This window comes from Bos grunniens, chromosome 6, assembly GCF_055505025.1.
Source record: "Bos grunniens cultivar Pamir isolate PY7600 chromosome 6, Bosgru_T2T1.0, whole genome shotgun sequence".
In the NCBI taxonomy this organism is placed as follows: Eukaryota; Metazoa; Chordata; class Mammalia; order Artiodactyla; family Bovidae; genus Bos; species Bos grunniens.
Window position 1 is genome coordinate 85,038,784 of NC_141170.1, and position 23,735 is coordinate 85,062,518.

The 23,735-nt window shown below is 37.2% G+C and overlaps 1 protein-coding gene across 15 annotated transcripts in view; it reads left to right on the forward strand.

Moving 5' to 3' along the window:
* The window catches only part of CCSER1 (coiled-coil serine rich protein 1), a 1,487,998-nt gene that overhangs the window by 1,077,326 nt on the left and 386,937 nt on the right, over positions 1–23,735 (forward strand). The window contains exon 11 of one of the 15 annotated variants that reach the window (XM_086406532.1): positions 1–23,735. This exon is cut by the window's left edge and continues 26,090 nt beyond it; it is cut by the window's right edge and continues 51,741 nt beyond it. The exons of the other annotated variants lie outside the window; for them this stretch is intronic. The gene's annotated coding sequence lies outside the window, so the exon portion shown is untranslated. 15 annotated transcript variants of the gene reach the window in all.

The window sequence follows — 23,735 nt, forward strand, 5'->3', positions numbered from 1 at the left end:
ATCCCTCTGGGTCGTCCCAGTGCACCAGCCCCAAGCATCCAATATCGTGCATCGAACCTGAGATCCTCAGACTTTTAAAAGTATCTGGTTTTCCAAATGGAGCAGAAAAGTATTAGTAAGAATAATTTATAAGCAACATTTACTAGAAGTTTTCTATGCATTTGACAATGAGTTACTCTAAGTGGACCAGCCTTAAGGAATATCTACAACAGACCTACTTTTCAGCATCCTCGTACGTAATGCTGCTCTCCAAATAACTGTTTCTGTTTGGACATGCCACACTGTAAAAATTACATTTATCTATTTTTCTAAGTGCTGCTAATCAAATGGCTATCTGACAGTGATGTGGCAGTTTGGCTCAAGCCTGCATCTCAATCAAAGCAAAGTGAGAATGGATCTTCCCCTTTATATGTAGAAATAAACTATAAACTCAGCTTCTATGAATAAATGAATGAATGATTCCTGTTACCAAGCAGGACTTAGTCACAAAACTTACAGCTATTTCAGATGTAGATGAGAGAGATGAATTAAATGAAATACCTGTTGCACATGGAAACACAAGCTGCCATTATCAATGTGAAGGTTTATACAAGTCCTAGACTCAAATTTAAATTCATACATTGCACTCAGGAGGCAAATCTTGCAGTATCAGATATGCTTTGAAATATTTTTTTATACTGGATAAAATATATCAGTTTTCCCTATTATTTGAACTACCATTGTAAACTCCTGATTGATAATATTACAGAATTATAGATGTGATTACCTATGAATTTCTGATGTTCATAGCATATTGATTAGTGACATATATGTGGGGGTCAGTATTATTGAATGTGGTTGTAAGTGCTATTTTGCAGAAATTTTACTATTTCCTTCCCAAGGGATTTCAATATATGGAGTATTTTTTTGAAGATAATCAAACTGAACTGTGGTTATCATATTGAAGAAAGGCAATGCCAAAAATGCTAAAACAACCATACAATTGCACTCATCTCACACACTAGAAATTAATGCTCAAAATTCTCCAAGCCAGGCTGCAGCAACATGTGAACCATGAACTTCCAGATGTTCAAGCTGGTTTTAGAAAAGGCAGAGGAACCAGAGATCAAATTGCCAATATCCACTGGATCATGGAAAAAGCAAGAGAGTTCCAGAAAAACATCTATTTCTGCTTTATTGACTATGCCAGAGCCTTTGACTGTGTATCACAATAAACTGTAGAAAATTCTGAAAGAGATGGGAGTACCAGACCACCTGACCTGCCTCTTGAGAAACCTATATGCAGGTCAGGAAACAACAGTTAGAACTGGACATGGAACAACAGACTGGTTCCAAATAGGAAAAGGAGTATACAAGGCTGTATATTGTCACCCTACCTATTTAACATATATTGAGAGTATATCATGAGAAATGCTGGGCTGGATGAAACACAAGCTGGAATCAAAATTTCTGGGAGAAATATCAATAACCTCAGATATGCACATGACACCACCCTTATGGCAGAAAGTGAAGAAAACTAAAGAGTCTCTTGACGAAAGTAAAAGGACAGTGAAAAAGTTGGCTTAAAACTCAACATTCAGAAAACTAAGATCATGGCATCTGGCCCCAATACTTCATGGCAATAGATGGGGAAACAGTGGAACAGTGGCTGACTTTATTTTTCTGGGCTTCAAAATCACTGCAGATGATGATTGCAGCCACGAAATTAAAAGGCACTTACTCCTTGGAAGGAAAGTTATGACCAACCTAGACAGCATATTCAAAAGCAGAGATATTACCTTGTCAACAAAGGTCCATCTAGTCAAGGGTTTGGTTTTTCCAGTGGTCATTTATGCATGTAAGAGTTGGACTATAAAGAAAGCTGAGTGCAGAATTGATGCTTTTGAACTCCTCCTGCCTTCAATCTTTCCCAGCATCAGGGTCTTTACAAATGAGTAAGGTTGAACTAGGTAGGAGAAGACCCTTGAGAGTCCCTTGGATTGCAAGCAGATCCAACCAGTCCATCCTAAAGGAGATTAGTCCTGGGTGTTCCTTGGAAGGACTGATGTTGAAGCTGAAACTCCGATATTTTGGCCACCTGATGCGAAGAGCTGACTCATTTGAAAAGACCCTGATGCTGGGAAAGATTGAGGGCAGGAGGAGAAGGGGACGACAGAGGATGAGATGGTTGGATGGCATCACTGACTCAATGGACATGGGTTTGGGTGGACTCCAGGAGTTGGTGATGGACAGGGAGGCCTGGCATGCTGCGGTTCATGGGGTTGCAAAGAGTTGGACACAACAGAGCGACTGAACTGAACTATCATATTGAAACAATTCAAATATAAATATACTGATAGATTAAGTATGATATGATTATTTACAGGTTATTACAATTTATCAAATTGTGAGTTCACGGTTTTTTCCCTTATGACGAGTGCTCATAGGATTTACTCTCTTAACAACTTTCCTATGCCTTACACAGCAATGTTAACTATAGTCCTTATGTTGTAATTACATTCCTAGTAGTTATTTATCTTCACAGTTCTTTTTTTTTAATCAAAGGATAATTTCTTTACATAATTTTGTTGCTTTCTGCCAAGTATCAACATGAATCAGCCACAGTTATACATATGTCCCCTCCCTCCTGCACAATTCTTCAGTTCAATTCAGTTGCTCAGACATGTCTGAATCTTTGCGACCCCATGGACGGCAGCATGCCAGGACTCCCTGTCCATCACCAAATCCCAGAGTTTACCCCAACTCATGTCCATTGAGTCAGTGATGCCCTCCAGCCATCTCATCCTCTGTCATCTCCTTCTCCTCCTGCCTTCAATCTTTCCCAGCATCAGGGTCTTTACAAATGAGTATCCTGGCTTGGAGAATTTTGAGCATTACTTTACTAGTGTGTGAGATGAGTGCAATTGTGTGGTAGTTTGAACATTCTTTGCCATTGCCTTTCTTTGGGATTGGAATGAAAACTGACCTTTTCCAGTCCTGTGACCACTGCTGAATTTTCCAAATTTGCTGGCATATTGTGTGCAGCAGTTTCACAGCATCATCTTTTAGGATTTGAAATAGCTCAATTGCAATTCCATCACATCCATTAGCTTTCTTCATAGTGATGCTTCCTAAGGCCCACTTGACTTCACATGCCAGGATGTCTGGCTCTAGGTGAGTGATCACACCATTGTGATTATCTTGGTTATGAAGATCTTTTTTGTACAGTTCTTCTGTGTATTCTTGCCACCTCTTCTTAGTATCTTTTGCTTCTGTTAGGTCCATACCATTTCTGTCCTTTATTGAGCCCATCTTTGCATGAAATATTCCCTTGATATCTCTAATTTTCTTGAAGAGATCTCTAGTCTTTCCCATTCTGTTGTTTTCCTCTATTTCTTTGCATTGATCACTGAGGAAGGCTTTCTTATCTCTCCTTGCTATTCTTTGGAACTCTGCATTCAAATGGGTATATCTTTCCTTTTCTCCTTTGCTTTTCACTTTTATTTTCATAGCTGTTTGTAGGGCTTCCTCAGACATTAATTGCTAAAAAATTACTGTTTAATTGTAAAAGTAACATTTTGAATAATAGCATTTGATAGAAAGAATGTAGAAAATCTTTATTTTATAATAATTTAATATGTGGTTAGTGCCTCTAGTTGTCAAATTATTGACAAGGATATAACTTTTTTAACTATTACTTAATAACTAAAGATTTGAATAGGGAATAATATGGTTGTCAAGAAGAGTTTATTATTACTTACACTTATAATGTGAGACAGTCAATCTAGTGATTTGTCCTTTATAAATGTAAAGCCTAAGAATGGTCTCTGTCCTCAAGAAGGAGACTTTAGAAATAAAGGATTGTACAAGGTACAGTGTAAACATAAAGAGTGGAGAATCAACAACTTGGAGGAAGTGTGGAAAGACCTTTGAACTGACTTAAAAAAATGTATTTATTTTTGACTGTTCTGAGTCGTTGTTGAGCTTAGGCTTTCGCTTGTTTCAGCCAGTGGATCTACTCTCTAGTTTTGGTACATGGGCTTCTCATTGTGGTGGGTCCTTGGTTCTCTTGTAGCAGAGCAAAGTCGAGGCCCTGTGGTTTTTACTAGTTTCAGTGTGTCGACTTCAGTGGTTGTGGCACATGGGCTTAATTGCCTTGTGGCATGTGGGATCTTCCTGGACCAGGAACTGAACCCGTGTCCCCTGCCAGATATGAATATTTGCTTTATATGTGGATTTTCTACAAGTAAATTAACTGAAGAAATGCTGCTATTTTAATCAAACACATCCCCATAAAACTAAAACATCATGCTTTCTCTGGAATGCATCTTTCTTTCAGCACATGAACATCATGAACAGTATGCATTCTCCTGAAATATACATCATTACATTATTAGTTGCTGGAAATATTTTCTTTAATAAAAATTTAGTTTGAGGTGTTATTTTTGACATACATAACTAAAGAAAAATTGCACTGGAATTGTACTGTTACTAATATTTTTTGGAAATTACTTATTTTTGAAAATAAAATGAAATATTTTTATGATCTTCGAAATGAAAGCCAGCACATAGCATCTCTTCTATACAGACTTAATGCCCTTCCATTGCTAAAGGACATTTTAATCTATTAAGCCTCCCACACAGATAAATCAAAACAATATTCATTATGGTATGTAAAAATATTTTTAAATTGCCTGTGATTTACAAGACCATTTATTTTGAAATTGAATGTGGAGTCCAACATTTAATTATAAAAAATTTGAAGGCACTCTTAATTTATTGAGATATTCTGAATATACTTGATGATTTAGTAATTAAATTTTCCCTTTAATATTAAATTGAAGTTATAATCTTTAGCTGACAGCTTTGCTCATTAAAAAGCACTTAGGCTGATTACTGTCTATAGAATATACATGCATTGTTTCAGGAGGAAATGCATGACCTCAATTATCATTAATATCACTTTCTTTATTTGATATATTTCAAGACTCTATAGAAACACTTAAAAATATTATCTTTAATTACAGACATTTCATGCCTCTTTAACCCCGGTTCAATAAAAATTAGGTATATTTTGTATTAGTGATGTTGAGAACAACCAGCAGCAAGAATTCTCATCATTTCCATGTAAACTGACGGTGGGTAATAGAGGGCAGTTTAGTTTTACTCCTCAATTTTCATTGACGTTTTTCCTATACCAGAATCTGTACCTTGATTCATAATTTCTTTTTTGTTCTCTGTCTTTCTCATTCCTTCCCTTTCTCCCTCTCTCACTTTCTTTCAACCAGTTCTTCCAAGATTCTCTTTATTTTTCTATTTTTGTCATTGCTAGCTCTGGAGGTTTAACAAATACTTTTTGCGGGATGATTAAGTATCTTGTTCATTTATTCAACAAACATTTATTGAACACAGCTGTCTACCAGGCACTATGAAAAGTACTGGGAATGGAGCAAAGACTGTGATGACATGAGCCCTAGCAAAGAAGACAGTCTTTAAATACAAAATAAAAATATAGTAACATCTTATAATGTAAGAAATCCAGAAAAGTAAGGGAAAATAGAACAAAGGTACCCAGTATAATGTAACCATCCAAGTAAAGCACCTTGCAGAAGTAATGTTTAAACTAGAATCTGAAGGAATAGTTCAGTCAGGAATGTTCTGGGGAGAGCAGCCACGTGTGTGAAAGCATGGGATTACAAGTATTGTCCTTTGAAGAAAACTGATGAGTTTTGCTATGGTTTTGTAATAGAATTATTCCTGGAAGGTTAAATTTTAAATTTTTGTACTTGTTCTATCAAAAGAAGAAAACAGTCAAAAGTTTTTAACCACATCCACTACCCAATTGGGTCAGTGAAAGTGAAAGGGAAGTCGCTCAGTCGTGTCTGAATCTTTGTGACCACGTGGACTGTAACCCACAAGGCTCCTCCGTCCATGGGATTCTCCAGACAAGAATACTGGAGTGGGTTGCCATTTCCTTCACCAGGGGATCTTCCCGACCCAGGGATCAAACCTAGGTCTCCCACATTGCAGGCAGACACTTTAACCTCTGAGCCACTAGGGAAGCCCAATCAGTAATCATTCTTATATCTCCCTAAATAGGTCCATGTATTTGAAATGTGCAATTATCCCCTTATGCATGCAAGGTACTGAAAAGAATAAAGTGTTCTTCAACCCTAGGTATATTTCTACTGGCTATCTAATTTTACATATGATAATATGTATATTTCAGTGCTGCTCTCTCAATTCATCCCTACCTATCCTTCCCCACTCTGTGTCCGTAAGTCTGTTCTCTATGTCTGCATCTCCATTGCTGCCCTGCATATAGGATCATCAGTACAATCCTTCTAGGTTATAATATATTTGCATTAATATAAGATATTTGTTTTTCTGTTTCTGACTTCACTCTGTATAATAGGCTCTAGTTTAATCCACCTCATTAGGACTGACTCAAATGTATTCCTTTTTTACTGCTGAATAATATTCCATTGTGTATATGTATCACAACTTCTTTATCCATTCATCTGTCAGTGGAAATTTACTGTATGATGCAGGGAGCTCAAATCCAGTGTTCTGTGACAATACCTAGAGGGATGGAATGGGGTGAATGGGAGGTTCAAGATGGAGGGGACACATATATACCTATGGCTGATTCATGTTAGTGTATGGCAGAAACCAATACAATATTGCAAGGTAATTACCTTACAATTAAAAATAAATATATATTTTTAAAAGACAAAAAAAAAAATCAGCAACCATATTTAAAAAAAAAAAAAAAGTTAGGTATAGCTGTAGAAGCAGACTTCAGTTGGAGGCTAAGACTTACTCCTAGGAGCTCCATTATTATAGGGATATTTGTTTGTCTTGAAAACATATTTCTTGAATACAACTACAGCAATACAGACAAAGCCATGTTACCTTGGAGGTGCATTTCTGATGGAAAAATAGTGTACTGGAGACAGAGGGGTGACTTTGATGGATCCAGTAAAGTCCTCTGAAGAAGCTTGTATCCTGTTTAAGTAATAGGGCTACTTATACAGTCACACCTATCTGGTCAGAAGGTAGATGATTAGCATTCAACAGCAACAACCTATAAGGCAAGAAGCTGGTGAACATGAATGTGAAAGTCACTCAGTCTGTTTGCAACTCCATGGACTATTCAGTCCATGGAATTCTCCAGGCCAGAATATTAGAGTAGGTAGCCTTTCCCTTATCCAGAGGATCTTCCCAACCCAAGAATCGAACCCAGGTCTCCCCCATTGCAGGTGGAATGAAACTGGTAGCAATGCAAATCAGATACCCTGACTCTGTACAGTTTGGTTGTTGTTGTTTAGTCACACAATCCTGTCTGACTCTTTGCAACTCCATGAACACCAGCATGCCATGCTTCCCTGTCCTACACTATCTCCCAGAGTTTGACAAATTCATGTCCAATGAGTTGGTGATACCATCCAGCCATCTCATCCTCTGTCATCCCTTTCTACTGCCCTCAATCTTTCCCAGCATCGGTCTTTTCCAGTGAGTTGGCTTTTTTCATCAGGTGGTCAAAGTACTAGAGCTTCAGCTTTAGCATTAGTCTTCCAATGAATATCCAGGGTTGATTTCCTTTAGGATTGACTGGTTTGATCTCCTTGGGGCTCTTTGATCTTCAAGGGGCTCTCAAGAGTCTTCTCCAGGACCACAGTTTGAAAGCATCAGTTCGTAGGTACTCAGCCTTTTTTTGGTTCAACTCTCACATCCATATATGACTACTGGAAGAATCATAGCTTTGACTACATGGACCTTTGTTGGCAATGTGATATCTCTGCTTTTTAATATGCTCTCTATGTATTAATATGTTCTCATAGCTTTTCTTCCAAGGAGCAAGCGTCTTTTAATTTCATGGCTACAGTCACTGTCCACAGTGATTTTGGAGCCCAATAAAACAAAGTCTGTCCTATTTCCATTTTTCCCCCATCTATTTGCCATGAAGTGATGGGACCAGATGCCATGCTATTAGTTTTTAGAATGTTGACTTTTAAGCCAATTTTTTCTTTCTCCTTTTACCTTCATCAAGAGGCTCTTTGATTCCTCATCATTTTCTGCCATTAGGGTGGTATCATCTCCATATCTGAGGTTGTTGATATTTCTCCCAGCAATGTTGATTCCAGCTTGAACTTCATCCACCCTAACATTTCACGTGATGTTTGGTAGTGGACATCTAAAGGGCCTCTAGTTTTCTCCACATATACCTTGGGAAATTGTTGAGTCATTTTTTATTTCATGTGCCTTTTGTGGTTTGTGCCTTCTCTCAGACATTTTTATACTTGCCTCTCAGTTCTAAACAGCTAGATTTTCAGATGTGATATATCCTTCCTTTACTTCTCTCTGTCCAGAAAAAAAAAAGATATGTGCATGGATTTTTGGCATGACAGATACAAGATGGTTAAGGGCAAGTACATTCTACATAGAGGAAGTGTTTACAACCGTGGAGGCATGAATATTAAGAATATAAATAGACATGGAGTTGGATGGCAGTCGTTGAGACTGTGTTGACTCTAGTAGTTAGGGACAAGTGAGATTTTAAGAGTTCAAAATCACAGAGGGACTGCAATAAGCAAAAATTGATATTTTGGGAAATGAGTGATAGAATTTTAACTGACAGTGTTATTTGGTGATAAATACTTAGAGGCTAGAAGTAAAAGGACTGTGTTAGTCAATTTATGTCAGCAAATTTAGTGCAGAGACATGAAAGAACATTTCAAATAGTTCACATAATTGCTTTGCTCAACAAATGTTAATGGTATATTTATTCCATCAAGGGATTCTCTAAACACTAGTGTAAAGGGTAAGCAAGGCAGATATATTCCTTTCCTTCACAGAAACTGATTAGCCTTTATTATAAATTTTTGATTATTTTAATTTAGCTTTTATTAAATTCAAATTTTAAAAGTATTGAAAGTACTCACCACAATGGCTACAACTAAAAAGACTGACAATACCAATGTGGTAATTGAGATACAGATCAACCAGAACCAGAAATTTCATACATTGTTGGTGGAGTGTGAAATGGTGGAGCCTCTTTGGAAAAATGTTTTCTTTCTTTTTTTTTTTTTTTTTGCTTTTTAATTTTCTTTTATTTTTAAACTTTACAATATTGTATTGGTTTTTCCAAATATTGAAATGAATCCGCCACAGGTATACATGTGTTTCCCGTCCTGAACCCTCCTCCCTCCTCCCTCCCCATACCATCCCTCTGGAAAATGTTTTCTTATTAAATAAAACATTAGTGTTTTGTGCTGGTTTTAGCTTATTGATAAACAATGTTGTGGATAGACCTGCCCTTGTGATTCTTATTATGACTGCAAGTAAGCATTAAGAAACTTTGTGGGTAAAATGGTTTATTACTAATAAGTCCTGCAAAGCTTATGGCTCTCCTGGGGCTGCACAGCGAGGTCACATGTAGAGTGAGTGAAGACAGAACACAGGTCTGGGGTTTTGCCTTTATTGGACTTGATGGTTGGCCCTAGAGTTTTGAGGGCTCAATCATTATTGATGAATTTAAAACATAAGAGCAGAAATGTAAAACCTGGAAAGAGGAGAAAAAAAGGTGGCCCAAATGGTTTTGAGAACAAAGGAGCCTTAGTTCGGAGAGGCAGCCTGGCTCTTGATCCAGACCTGTGGCTGGCAATGTGTTTATCAGAGATAGCCAGTATTGAAGGGAGCAATCAAAGCTTGTCAGGCATTTGCATCACAAAAAGAGAAAACCCAAATGTCAGGGCTTATTCTCACTACAATATATCTTCCTGATGACTAAGCAAACCTGATTTTAGGTATTTACTTTAAAAAAAAAAAAAAAAACTTATATTTCCAAATAAATATGTGTCAGAATTTTTAAATTCTTTATTTATAATCACTAAAATCTGAAAGCCAACTAAGTGTCCATCAATGAGAGAATGCAAAGCAAATTCATATGAAATACTACCAAGTAATAAAAAATAATGAAACTTTGATCCGTGAAGCCATATGGATGAATTACAAAACAGTATTCTGAGTGGGATTCTTTGGTGGCTCAGAGGGTAAAGAGTTTGCCTGCAGTGTGGGAGACCTGAATTCAGTCCCTGGGTTGGGAGGATCCCCTGGTGAAGAAAATGGCAACCCACTCCAGTATTCTTGCCTGGAAAACCCCATGGACGGAGGAGCCTGGCGGTTCCATAGGGTTGCAAAGAGCTGGACACGACTGAGCAACTTCACTCCCACTTTCATTCTGAGTGAGAGAAGCTTTATGTAAGAGATTTCATGCTATATTATTTCATTTATATTATATTCTAGAACAAGTAGAACCAATCTTTTGTGACCAAAAAAAAAAAAAAAATTAGAACAGTAGTGACCTCTGGGAAATAAACATGCTACTGCTACTGCTAAGTCATTTCAGTCGTGCCTGACTCTGTGCGACCCCATAGACATCAGCCCACCAGGCTCTCCTGCCCCTGGGATTCTCCAGGCAAGAACACTGGAGTGGGTTGCCATTTCCTTCTCCAATGCATGAAAGTGAAAAGTGAAAGTGAAGTCGCTCAGTCGTGTCCGACTCTTAGCGACCCCATGGAATTCAGCCTACCAGGCTCCTCCGCCCATGGGATTTTCCAGGCAAGAGTACTGGAGTGGGGTGCCATTGCCTTCTCCGAAATAAACATGAGGTGATACTAATTTTGTATTATCTAATATTCTGTGATAGCAATATGGATTATAAATGCTTATGTACTTCATCACATTTAAATTTTACATCAAAAGAAAAGAAAAGGAACTATGAACAAAAAGCAAAAGAACTTAAATTAACAGTGTGAATTTGCTGTACAACATTTTGGTGAAAGAAATGCTATTGCACTTTATTTGTTTTAGGTCAAATTCGATATCAGCTATTTTGTAAGACAGTATAGTAAGCAGTTCCATCTTAGTTATTTTTGTGAAGTTCTGTCCAATACTTGAGATTATTTAAATATTCGAGGAATTTGCATGATACTCATAAAATGAGAGACTATTTTGGTCCAGCAGTCTATGGTTTAAATATTGAATTGGCTAAAATGTTCACATGGGATTTTCTGAAATGTCTTATAGAAAAACTAGAAGGAACTTTCTGGCCAACTCAGTACTTCATCTGGTTGCTATATTGCTGTGAAATTTTGTCCTCCATCTTCTTTTGAGCACTGTTGTCTGGGTAGACTCATAAATGGCAGGTCAAGTGTGAACATAGTGATTAACCTTCGAAATACCCCATGGCATGCCTCCCTGATGGTATTTTCGAGATGGAGAGGGGAAAAGTGTATGCCATTTGGTAAAATTTCTACACCATCATCCTCTTCCTGGAAGTAGCAAAATTTCCTTTCTCCTTCTCAAGACTGGACACGTAAGCCTTCTTCTGTAGTGTCGGCTCCTTGTCACTCACCAGCTGTACCTAGTAACTTTTATCTTTAATGTTAAAAGAAAAAAAGGCATAAATAACAGTTTGAAGCAAGGGCTTCCATGTTCATCAAACCAACACCTAGCCAACTTTGTGGTATTGAGGAAGGAAAAATGCCTCTCAGTCTTTGATTGAGCCCTTGTTTCAAAACAAGGAACTCAAAACACAAACTAGTATGTCAGTAATTTATCTGGCAAGAATAATATAGTTGCAAAAGCATGGCACACACACTAAAATAAAAAGCATACACCAAGAGATGACTAAGTTGTTTGTGTAATAGAAATCTTCTAAGCTAAATAATTTTATACTCTGAACACATCACCTAACTGGTATTCTAAGAAGTAGAATGGGGGGAAATTCACTGGTACTCTAGGAAGCTGAATGGGGGAAATTCTAGTAGGACAAGATGAGTGTTATAAAGATTGTCAGTACCAAGTTCACACCTTTGGGTCTAAATGATGTGAAATATATGAAGGAGTAATGTAAAAAGGCCAGAATATCACCTTTATTAGTTAGTAGCAATAGGTTTCTTAACATTGGCCCTTACAATTAGGTAAACGTATTCACCTAAGAGCTGAAAAACCTTTGTTGTGGGAAACCTTCCTTCTCCAGGATTATCAACAGATTCCCATAAGAAGCAAAGAGCTGAGCCAAACATAACTTGTTTACTTTTCCCAAATATAGTACCCATATAGCACCCATGCAGTCATGGTCTCTTGGGAGGAGAGAACAAAGGGAAAAAGGAGGCCAGGAGCTACACGGATGTCTTGTTGTTGTTGTTTAGTGGCTAAGTTGTGTCCGACTCTTTGCAACCCCATGGACTGTAGCCCACCAGGCTCCTCTGTCTATGGGATTCTCCAGGCAAGAATACTGGAGCAGGTTGCCATTTCCTCCTCCAAAAGACTATCCTGACCCAGAGATTGAACCTGTGTCTCTTGAGTCTCCTGCATTGACAGGTAGATTCTTTACCACAAATACTACTTGGGAAAAGTCTGCTCCTGTAGAGAGAGACATCAGAATTGGATCAAGAGCATTTCCTCATAGCAGTTGTAATGAGAGTTTAGTAAACGCTAACTCATTGTTCGGGCATTAATTTGATGCTGAAGTGACTATCTGAGAGGAGAAAAACATCATGCTTAGCCTAAGTATACTATGAGTTTTGACACATTTCAATCTTTCTGTTTCAGACAAATACTTAAGTATAATGTTTAAATGAAATGGCAAGTTCCTAAACAAAAGACTGGAATAAAAGAAAGGATATTAGAAGGAAAGTGAATGAAGACACACATGGAAATGTTTTGGCATCATCTGTTCTAGGACAGATACAACAGTTGAACTCATTAACTTCATGAGGATGAAAATGAGGTTAGGCTCTCCAAGAATAGACCATGTAGGTGCTTCTGGAATCTGAAGTCTAGTAACTTAGGTCAGCCAAGTAGTCCTGAGCAGATATAGATGTAAAGGCAGAACAAAGAACTAGCTGTTATAAATTAATAGAAAAATGAGCCAAAAAAGAAAAATGAAATGGATAAACATAGGCACAAGGCAGAGTTCAAAGATGCAAAGGACAGAGCCAAGGACTGAGTTCCCATCTATCAGTTATTTAGTTAAATAATATATTGAAGAAGAGCAGATTTTGAACCAAAGCTCTTTTAGGTACTGAGAAAACAAACACTGAAGGAAGCAAACAAAATCCTTGGCCTTTTGAAGCTTACATTTCAGTTCAGTGAAACAGATGATAAATTAGAAATGTATAATATGGCACCCCACTCCAGTACTCTAGCCTGGAAAATCCCATGGACGGAGTAGGCTGCAGTCCATGGGGTCACTAAGAGTCCGACACGGAGTAGGCTGCAGTCCATGGGGTCACTAAGAGTCCGACACGACTGAGCGACTTCACTTTCACGCGTTGGAGAAGGAAATGGCAACACACTCCAGTGTTCTTGCCTGGAGAATCCCAGGGATGGGAAAGCCTGGTGGACTGACGTCTATGGGGTCGCACAGAGTCGGACATGACTGAAGTGACTTAGCAGCAGCAGCAGCAATGTATAATATATATTTAATAAATATAAGAAAGTGAAAAGTGTAATTCAAATCAATCAGATTAGGCTAATGGAATGTGAGTGTGGGTGGGATCAGATTGAAACTGAAAGGAATCTTGGGAAATGTCACCTAGGTACAGAAAATAACAGTTGCAAAAGTCTGAGGCAAAATTCTCCTTGCTGTGTTCAAAGAACAACAAGTGCTTTGAAGTTAGAGTGAGAAGAAAGATAAGAGACAATGTTGGAAGTTAGATATTGTTTGGGATATGGAGGACCTTGTAGGTCCAAGTAAGAGTATTGTTCTTTATTCAAGTTGCTGTTGGAAGCCCTTTTTCATCCTCTTTTTTTGTTCTTGAACATTTTAATCCTAAAACCATTAGGTGGGACACAGTGAGGTAGGCACAGGTAGATCAGCACAGGTCAAGAGATGTCCTCGTGGGATTACTTAATAACACGGGGCATTAGAGTCCCACGTGAGAGGGGTGAGGAACTGATAATGTGATGAGGAATCCAAAGTAATGAGGGGGAGTTTCCGTATGGACCAACGGCACAGGAGGGGATCTCAGAGCCCCAAAGCGATTCTGAGGGTGAAGGCGGATTTGTTAAAACTGCGGGACTTGATAAAATAAGTAGAAATATTAAGGATAATTAAAATCAGATTTCTGTTTACTAGAATTAGAGATATAGGTATGATGCATGGTTCTATGTGTGTGTATATATAGTCAGTAGGTATGTTATATATGTATGTATTTGTGTGTGTCCATAAAAATATCTGTATACATATATTTTCTGTTTCTGTCCACTGAGAATAATGGTGAGCAACAGTACCTCAATACCAGTGATCATAGCTAGCACCCAGGTATTAGCTTCTAAATACCATTATCCACCAAAAGAAACTAGGACTCATTGGAGAAATGGTTGGTTCTAGAACTTAGAGAAAATACAAGATAAATTCAAAATAATGTATTGTGCCAGAAAGCAAAGAAATGGTCAAAGAATAATGATGACATTTCAAAATGACACAGAAACATCCTCGAAAGGCCTGCTATTGGCCAACTATGTTGCAATTAAGTATCAAGTAAGCTCATTGAATAAATAGGAAGTTGTGAACTCATACAACTATATATAAAAGGGATAAATCAAAATCTGATGAGAGGTGGCACATTTAAATAGCTTCAAAGTATCTTCCCATAAAATGCTTAATAATTGAAAGAAGAATAAATTTCCTTGAAGTTAATAAAATAACCAAAGTGACATCATTGATAATGGGACAAATCGAAGTAGTAACCACGCGTTGTGACTTCTATACTATCCCTCCCAAATAAGCATACTCTGAAAATAAAAGAGAATAATTCATCCCCAATAAAGGGACATTTACCAAATCACTTCAGTGTTCAAGAGTGTTGAGGACATGAAAGTTAAGGAAAAATTGAGGAGCTACAGTAAACTGAAGGAGATAAGAGACATGACAAATGCAATGCATTTTCCTGACCTGAATCTGTGTGCTATAAAGTACATTATTTAGACAATTGGTGACACTTGAATGAGGTCTGTGGATTAGATTGTAGTAATGTCAAGGTCAGTTAAGTTCCTGAAACTGATGATTGTACTTGGGTTACAAGGCCCTTTTCTGTGTGGAAAATGCACACTAAATCTTCAGGTGTAATAGAGCAGGCATTAGGTTGGCAACTTATTCCAAAATAGTTTAGGAAAATATTATCTTCGTATTGAGCACTTTATAACATTTTGTTGGGCATCCCGTATAAATTTAAGGTTGTTAAAAATTGAGGTTAAAAAACCTCAATTTACGGTTGAGTAGAAAAGGCAAATTGTGATGAGAAACCATTGATGATTTTGTCTAGGGGGTGAAATGATCATTATGTTTGAAAAGAAACATCATGACTTCTGTTTAGGTGAGATCCTTGGGATGAGGTTGGAGAATGGATAAGTGGCAAAAAGAGAGCCAAAGTGAAATGCCTTTGTGATAGTTCAGCGAAGGATGGTGTCAGCTTGAACGAGGGATATAAGGGAGGAGGGGTGAGCATCCATTGGATTTGTTATATTTTGTAATGAAAACCTGCACGACTTGCTGGATGTGAGTATATAGGAAAAACAGAAAGTATAGACAAGAGTAGATAAAGTCCTTTGGCTCAGAGGCTTTGGTTGCTGCAGCTGCCTTTAATCTGTGCATTTTCCTACTTCACTACTGCTGTTCCCATACCTTAAAGTTGTGATCATACAGCAACAATATTCTGAAAATAATTTAAGTTACTGAGAAATAAAACTAGTTATGAGTTATAGAACTATGCCATTTTCAAAAGCCTCCACAAAGATATTATTGTTATATTCCATCAGCAAGAGTGTGCAAAGCAATGAAGCATAGGGACTGGAGTGAGTCCTTCGCCATTAGACCGAAAAGGCTTTAGGTTCTAGCTCAGCCAAGTTACTAGAAAGTTGTTTAAACTCTAGAAACTCAGTATCCTCATATGTGTAATAAGGAATGATAATATATATTTTATAGAATTATATAAGGACTAACTGATAATGTAACATGGCTGGCATTGAGCTAAATATTACTGTTGCAGTCATTAATATTAGTAGTAGTTGTAAGGGTACAGTAGCAACATGTGATATCTGCAAAGACTTAAAAGATTGTATTTTTAGTTTGAAATATTTAATAGTTTTTTAAGATGTGTGTGGGAAAAAACAGGAAACAGCAATTGCTATCAAAGATTATCTTCAGAATTTGTGACTGTGGTTAGTTGCTTTTAAATCTTTTAACTTATGCACATTTCCCCTAGTTTATGTATATTCAAAGATTGACAAAAATATATTAAAGATTCAATAGCACATAAGTCCAGGAAAATTGTCTTAAACCGTATCAGTGTTTCTAATATTTTAGGCACACACATTTAGTACACTATTCACTCCAGACAGGTGAATGTTCTTGTTGCTTGGAGTAGAACATACTCCCTTCGATGTCTTCCTTCCTAACCCAGTTTTGTATTCCGTGTTTACTGTGCCTAACTAATCATTATGCTAAGGCTCGTTAGCATAATGAACAACTGAAAACAGTTGTTCTTAATTGTGAAAGTGAACTGAGCCCCATTAAGCTCCTGCCTGGATGCTTTGGAGATCCTTGGTGGTTTGGGATGTGGGGATGCATCCACATTCTTTTGGTGTCAGTCCTTTTTATCATTTCTCTCTAAGGCTGTCGCTTCAGCATTTCAGTTGTTAAGTGGTTCTAGCGTATGTCTGATACAATTTTCTAACGACTGATGCATTGTTACCACTGCTTATTATATATCAGCAGGAAATGCCGCCTGTGTCTGAGAATTTGGGACTAATGGGATTGTATAGACAAGACAGCAAATGTAGAATTAAATAGTAAGAAGTATCTCAGTTCTGTCCATTAACTTGTGATATTTAATTTTGTATGAATTAAAATTGTGAAAAACAAAAACAATGGAAAGTACATGAGCTCTATAGTTAACCCACAAAGAGATTTAAAACCTTGTTGACTATTTTTTTTAATTGCAGTAGTTCAACTTTTTATATAGATGTTTGTACATTTATTCATGCACTATATTGTGGATGCCTGCTTTATGCCTTTGGACGCTGGGGATAATGTAGACATAGTCTCTCTCTCATAGACCCTAGAGTCTACTTTACTGCCAACAATGTTGCTTTATTAGGTGTCCCAGTTTCAAAGACACAAGTTATTCTAGTGTGATATATTAGAAAGAATTAGTGTTAACATCCATCCATGTTAAAACTGGGTGAAATTCTTGCTACCTATATAACTTTTGTGAATTACTTAACCATTGTGAGTTTCAAGTATGACAAATATAAAATGAAGTATGCTGGTACCCTTTATAAAATGTGCACTGCATTCTAGATATCTATAAGGCTTTTATGAAAAGTCCTGTGAATAAATTTGAGCCAGAAATCAATCTGAACAATAAAGGGAATGTGAAGCTTGCAGACTGGATTTATACCCAAGTAGGTTCACAGACACCCCACTCCAGTACTCTTGCCTGGAAAATCTCGTGGACGGAGGAGCCTGGTAGGCTGCAGTCCATGGGGTCTTGAAGAGTGGGACACGACTGAGGGACTTCATTTTCACTTTTCACTTTCATGCATTGGAGAAGGAAATGGCAACCCACTCCAGTATTCTTGCCTGGAGAATCCCAGGGATGGGGGAGCGTGGTGGGCTGCTGTCTATGGGGTTTCACAGAGTCGGACACGACTGAAGCGACTTAACAGCAGCAGCAGGTTCACAGAACTCAATGTATTTGACGCCAAAGTCATTGCATAATGGAAGCATATCATTCTTTCCTGATGTCAGGAATGTAAGTCTATGAACCTGATTTTGGGCTTTACGCTAAATCTATTTTTTGCTGTCAGGTTGGTATATCACAGCATCCTTTTCCTACCGACCAGCCACATGGTTGCAGGTTCTTCCATGGTGAAGGCATGATGGTTTACCGCTCTGTTTGTCAAGTTGCCTCACATAGCAGCCTTCCTAGGTCCGTAGAGATGCCAGAGAGCATTTGTCTGCTTGAGTTATAGACAAAGCCTTTTCACTACTTTGAGGACTAGATCTTGAATGTTGGTTCACTGGGGATCTTTGGGGTTAGAAAAGAGAGCATAAATTTTACTCTTGTATTATTTTCCTCATGCCTCTCAACAATGGAATGCCAGAGGTATCAAAGAATCAGTAACAAGGCAGGAATCAGTGTGTAAATTTCTTTTCATTCCAATTATTCTATCCATCCAAGCAATATATAAAAAATTGTTGTCTTCAGTTTCCCTTTATTTATCTACAAAGGGATAAAAATGCCCACTTAATATCTAATGACATCACAACACTTTTTGTGTGCCTTGGTTGTACATTTTGTGTTTTGGTTGTCATTTGAGGTTAAATAAAAAATAAAAGGCCATCCCGACATCGTATACTTGGGCATTCAGTTAATTTCAGTACCCTTCCCCTATAAAGAGATAATTAGCCAATTTAAGTTGTTCGTGCCCACCTCTATTTCTAACATAGTCCATTTTATATCCTTATATGCTCTAAAACCTGCTGAAACTACCTTATTTTTCTACTTAAAAATACTGTTCATCTTTCTTTATTAATTTTCTCTAGAGCAGAAGCTCTTTGTTGTTCTTATTCATGTTGAAACAACTGTAGTTAGAATGGCACCTAAAAGACAGCATGCTACCTGTTTTACTCAGCATCCTAGTGGAATAAAAAGTCAGTCTCCTTTAAATGAAAGGAAGTTATATGTTCTAGAAGTGATCAAGAGAAAATAAGAAATCATCACCCACCACTTGCTGTAGGAAGAGTTTATTAAGGATATATCTCACAAAATAATTATTTTATTAAATTTTAAGTAAATTTATGTTTTCATTTTAGTTAAATCCTCTTTTTATTTTAGATTTCATTAATCAAGGCATTCAGTTAATTTCATATGTGTAATATTTTAATTAACAAAATTACTGAGAAATCACGAAATTCTGAAATATTTTATTTTCTATAGAAAATTAAAATTTATTTAATAAAATTTTAGAGTATAGGGGATTATTTAAATTTTTTTTCTTTGCAGGTAATACATTTTTATATGACAGATACTGTCCTTTATTAAAGGACACTTAAAGGATAAGTGTCCTTTAATTAGAATGTTTAATTAATTAGTCCATCCCATTTATTATGGTACAATATACCATAGAATCTTACATTTGGGAGCCTTGATAAAAATTATTGAATTTGTAAAATTATTGTTAATTAAACACTAAAAAATAGAACCACTTTAAACTAAATAGTAATGTATTTGAATTTCTCTTGAAAACTTCCATTGACAGCTATAAAGGAAATGTAACTCTAAAGAAAATACTATATATTGATTAACATACAGTCCATGGAATTCTCCAGGCCAGAATACTGGAGTAAATAGCCTTTTCCTTCTCTAGGGGATCTTCCCAACCCAGGGATTGAACCCAGGTTTCCCACATTGCAGGCAGATTCTTAACCAGCTGAGCCACAAGGGAAGCCTAAGAACACTGCAGTGGGTAGCTATTCCCTTCTCCAGTGGACCTTCCAGACCCAGGAATCGAACCGGGGTCTCCTGCATTGCAGGCAGATTCTTTACCAACTGAGCTATCATTAAATTATCATTTAATTAATTTCATGTTAATTAAATATGTTAATTCTTCAGAGCCCCATAGAAATTATGAATGTATTGAAATCCTCTGATAAATACAGATCATAGGGGTTTTATTGTTCTATGGATTTCTGAGATGGCAAAACTCCCCAATAACTTGGAAATTACTTGATTTTTGATTTCTAAACGTTTTTGACTTCATCTGCTCTGTTCCTTTTTTTTTCTTTTTACAACAAAATGATCTGTATTCTGAATCCTAGTCTCTGTCTCCTTCTAAATAACTTTGTATCTTCAGTTAGCAACCTTTTCTTGATTCCCCAACTAATTCCTTGGTTTTATGCTCAAAAATTTCAAATAAGATATGTATACCTGGGTTGCTCAATTGCAGTAATTCTTCAGTCCTACAGCTGGTGAAGAGGGACCTTCCATGCCTTCAGCCTGCAGGCCTGCCTCTGGCTATTGACTCTTCTGTCAGTTTATCCCAGTGTGCACATAAATGTTACACATTTTCTCTGAGTAACATGATGTGATTTAGTTGGGAAACACAAATCTATGCATACTGTCTTGACTTTATGGCATCCTGTTGTCATTCTTTACATTTTTACATTAGCAGTCTTCCCTATAAATAGGATACATTCTTTCCTAAGTTATTTTACCCTATTGCTTTTTCGTAGAGCTTTTTTATACATTTTAATGAAATATTAATGTGTTAGTTTACTCATTTGTCTATTTAACCAATGAATGAATTAAGCAAATGCAGTATGTCTGGGTCTCATCTGTTTCATCATCACCTTGTTCACCTATCATTCAGAATGCAAATGATATTGCTATGAAAGAGAAAAATAAGAGAAATAGAGTAATCCAGGATTTAAGAGGAGTGACTACAAGTTGATAAACTTTTTAACATCTTAATATATGAGGATTTAATGATAGCTTTCACTGTTACACTTGGAAGGAATTTCAGTGACTTACTGAGTACGTCTGTTGTTTTTGTATATTTAGCAATGGCACCCCACTCCAGTACTCTTGCCTGGAAAATCCTATGAATGGAGGAGCCTGGTAGGCTGTAGTCCGTGGGGTCGCTAAGAGTCGGACGTGACTGAGCGACTTCCTTTTCACTTTCATGCATTGGAGAAGGAAATGGCAACCCACTCCAGTGTTCTTGCCTGGAGAATCCCAGGGGCAGGGGAGCCTGGTGGGCTTCCATCTATGGGGTCACACAGAGTCGGACACGACTGAAGTGACTTAGCAGCAGCAGCGGCAGCAGCATTTTCACCCTTGTTCTGAAGGCAGAGTGTTCTCTTCGTTTGGGACACTGCACCTTCCGCTCCAGATAAGAAGGTGAATTATGTTGCCTCACCTCTATTACCATAAATCACCAAGGCTGACCCATCAGGTTATCAAATACCTCTGGGAATTATGATTGATCCATAGCTGACAGATACCTCAAGCAGGGCCAATTAGAATCATCTTCTTGACTGACATAAAATCAGTACTAAAATATTGAATATCTTGAAAACCTAAAGCTACTATGACCATTTTGCCAACTCAAAGAGAAGACCTAATTAAGAACCTAGCAAATGCAGAGGGCAAAGATGTGAAGTGTAGAAGAAGGAAAGAGTTCTCATGATCTCCTTCCAACTCCGGGATCCAGTTAAGTCTAGACTTTTCAGTCTTATAAATAAAATCTTATTACCTAAAGTAATTTGAGTTGATGTAATACAATAAAAATTTTCTTAAATTTATTCCAGTAATTGCTCAAAACACATCTCAGAATCCATTTTCAAAATAATAATCAAAACCAGTACACATCCCACCTCACCAATCTCTATATTGGCCAGTTATCTTTGGGCAATCAAACATAATGATAAATGGTTAAACATGGACTTTAAATAATGATATTTATTTATCTAAGCTTTGATGGAAGAGAGAGATAGGGATGATCTATGAGAATTTCCATTCACTTGATGCTTAGGGCAAGAGACCTCTGTTAGTAGCATGTTATTTTTATCAGGAGTGCTACTTCTAAAATAGTACAATTTACTTATAAAACTATTAGAGACTATACATTTTTACCAACCTGAATCTATTAGTTTTAATCACAGGCCTGTGCTTGCCAGCATTAGTATCTGCCATTCATATTTCTTATAGGAAGAAGTTCAATTGGTTTAAAAATTCATATGAAAAATGATTCTCAGACTTTATATTGATCAGTTTATTTATTTTTTTTTCTTCAAGCTTTAATTTTATTTTATTTTTAAACTTTACATAATTGTATTAGTTTTGCCAAATATCAAAATGAATCCATCACAGGTATACATGTGCTACCCATCCTGAACCCTCCTCCCTCCTCCCTCCCCATACCATCCCTCTGGGTCGTCCCAGTGCATTAGCCCCAAGCATCCAGTATCGTGCATTGAACCTCGACTAGCATCTCGTTTCATACATGATATTTTACATGTTTCAATGCCATTCTCCCAAATCTTCCCACCCTCTCCCTCTCCCACAGAGTCCATAAGACTATTCCATACATCAGCGTCACTTTTGCTGTCTCGTACACAGGGTTATTGTTATCATCTTTCTAAATTCCATATATATGCATTAGTATACTGTATTGGTGTTTTTCCTTCTGGCTTACTTCACTCTGTATAATAGGCTCCAGTTTCATCCACCTCATTAGAACTGATTCAAATGTATTCTTTTTAATGGCTGAGTAATACTCCATTGTGTATATGTACCACAGCTTTCTTAGCCATTCATCTGCTGATGGACATCTAGGTTGTTTCCATGTCCTGGCTATTATAAACAGTGCTGCGATGAACATTGGGGTACACGTGTCTCTTTCCCTTCTGGTTTCCTCAGTGTGTATGCCCAGCAGTGGGATTGCTGGATCGTAAGGCAGTTCTATTTCCAGTTTTTTAAGGAATCTCCACACTGTTCTCCATAGTGGCTGTACTAGTTTGCATTCCCACCAACAGTGTAAGACGGTTCCCTTTCCTCCACACCCTCTCCAACATTTATTACTTGTAGACTTTTGGATCGCAGCCATTCTGACTGGTGTGAAATGGTACCTCATAGTGGTCTTGATTTGCATTTCTCTGATAATGAGTGATGTTGAGCATCTTTTCATGTGTTTGTTAGCCATCTGTATGTCTTCTTTGGAGAAATGTCTATTTAGTTCTTTGGCCCATTTTTTGATTGGGTCATTTATTTTTCTGGAGTTGAGCTGGAGGAGTTGCTTGTATATTTTTGAGATTAGTTGTTTGTCAGTTGCTTCATTTGCTATTATTTTCTCCCATTCTGAAGGCTGTCTTTTCACCTTGCTGACAGTTTCCTTTGATGTGCAGAAGCTTTTAAGGTTAATTAGGTCCCATTTGTTTATTTTTGCTTTTATTTCCAATATTCTGGGAGGTGGGTCATAGAGGATCCTACTGTGATGTATGTCAGAGAGTGTTTTGCCTATGTTCTCCTCTAGGAGTTTTATAGTTTCTGGTCTTATGTTTAGATCTTTAATCCATTTTGAGTTTATTTTTGTGTATGGTGTTAGAAAGTGTTCTAGTTTCATTCTTTTACAAGTGGTTGACCAGTTTTCCCAGCACCACTTGTTAAAGAGATTGTCTTTAATCCATTGTATATTCTTGCCAGATCCCAGGGATGCAAGGATTCTTCAATATCCGCAAATCAATCAATGTAATACACCACATTAACAAACTGAAAAATAAAAACCATATGATTATCTCAATAGATGCAGAAAAAGCCTTTGACAAAATTCAACACCCATTTATGATAAAAACTCTCCAGAAAGCAGGAATAGAAGGAACATACCTCAACATAATAAAAGCTATATATGATAAACCCACAGCAAACATTATCCTCAATGGTGAAAAATTGAAAGCATTTCCTCTAAAGTCAGGAACAAGACAGGGTGCCCACTTTCACCATTACTATTCAACATAGTTTTGGAAGTTTTGGCCACAGCAATCAGAGCAGAAAAAGAAATAAAAGGAATCCAAATTGGAAAAGAAGAAGTAAAACTCTCACTATTTGCAGATGACATGATCCTCTACATAGAAAACCCTTAAGACTCCACCAGAAAATTACTAGAACTAATCAATGACT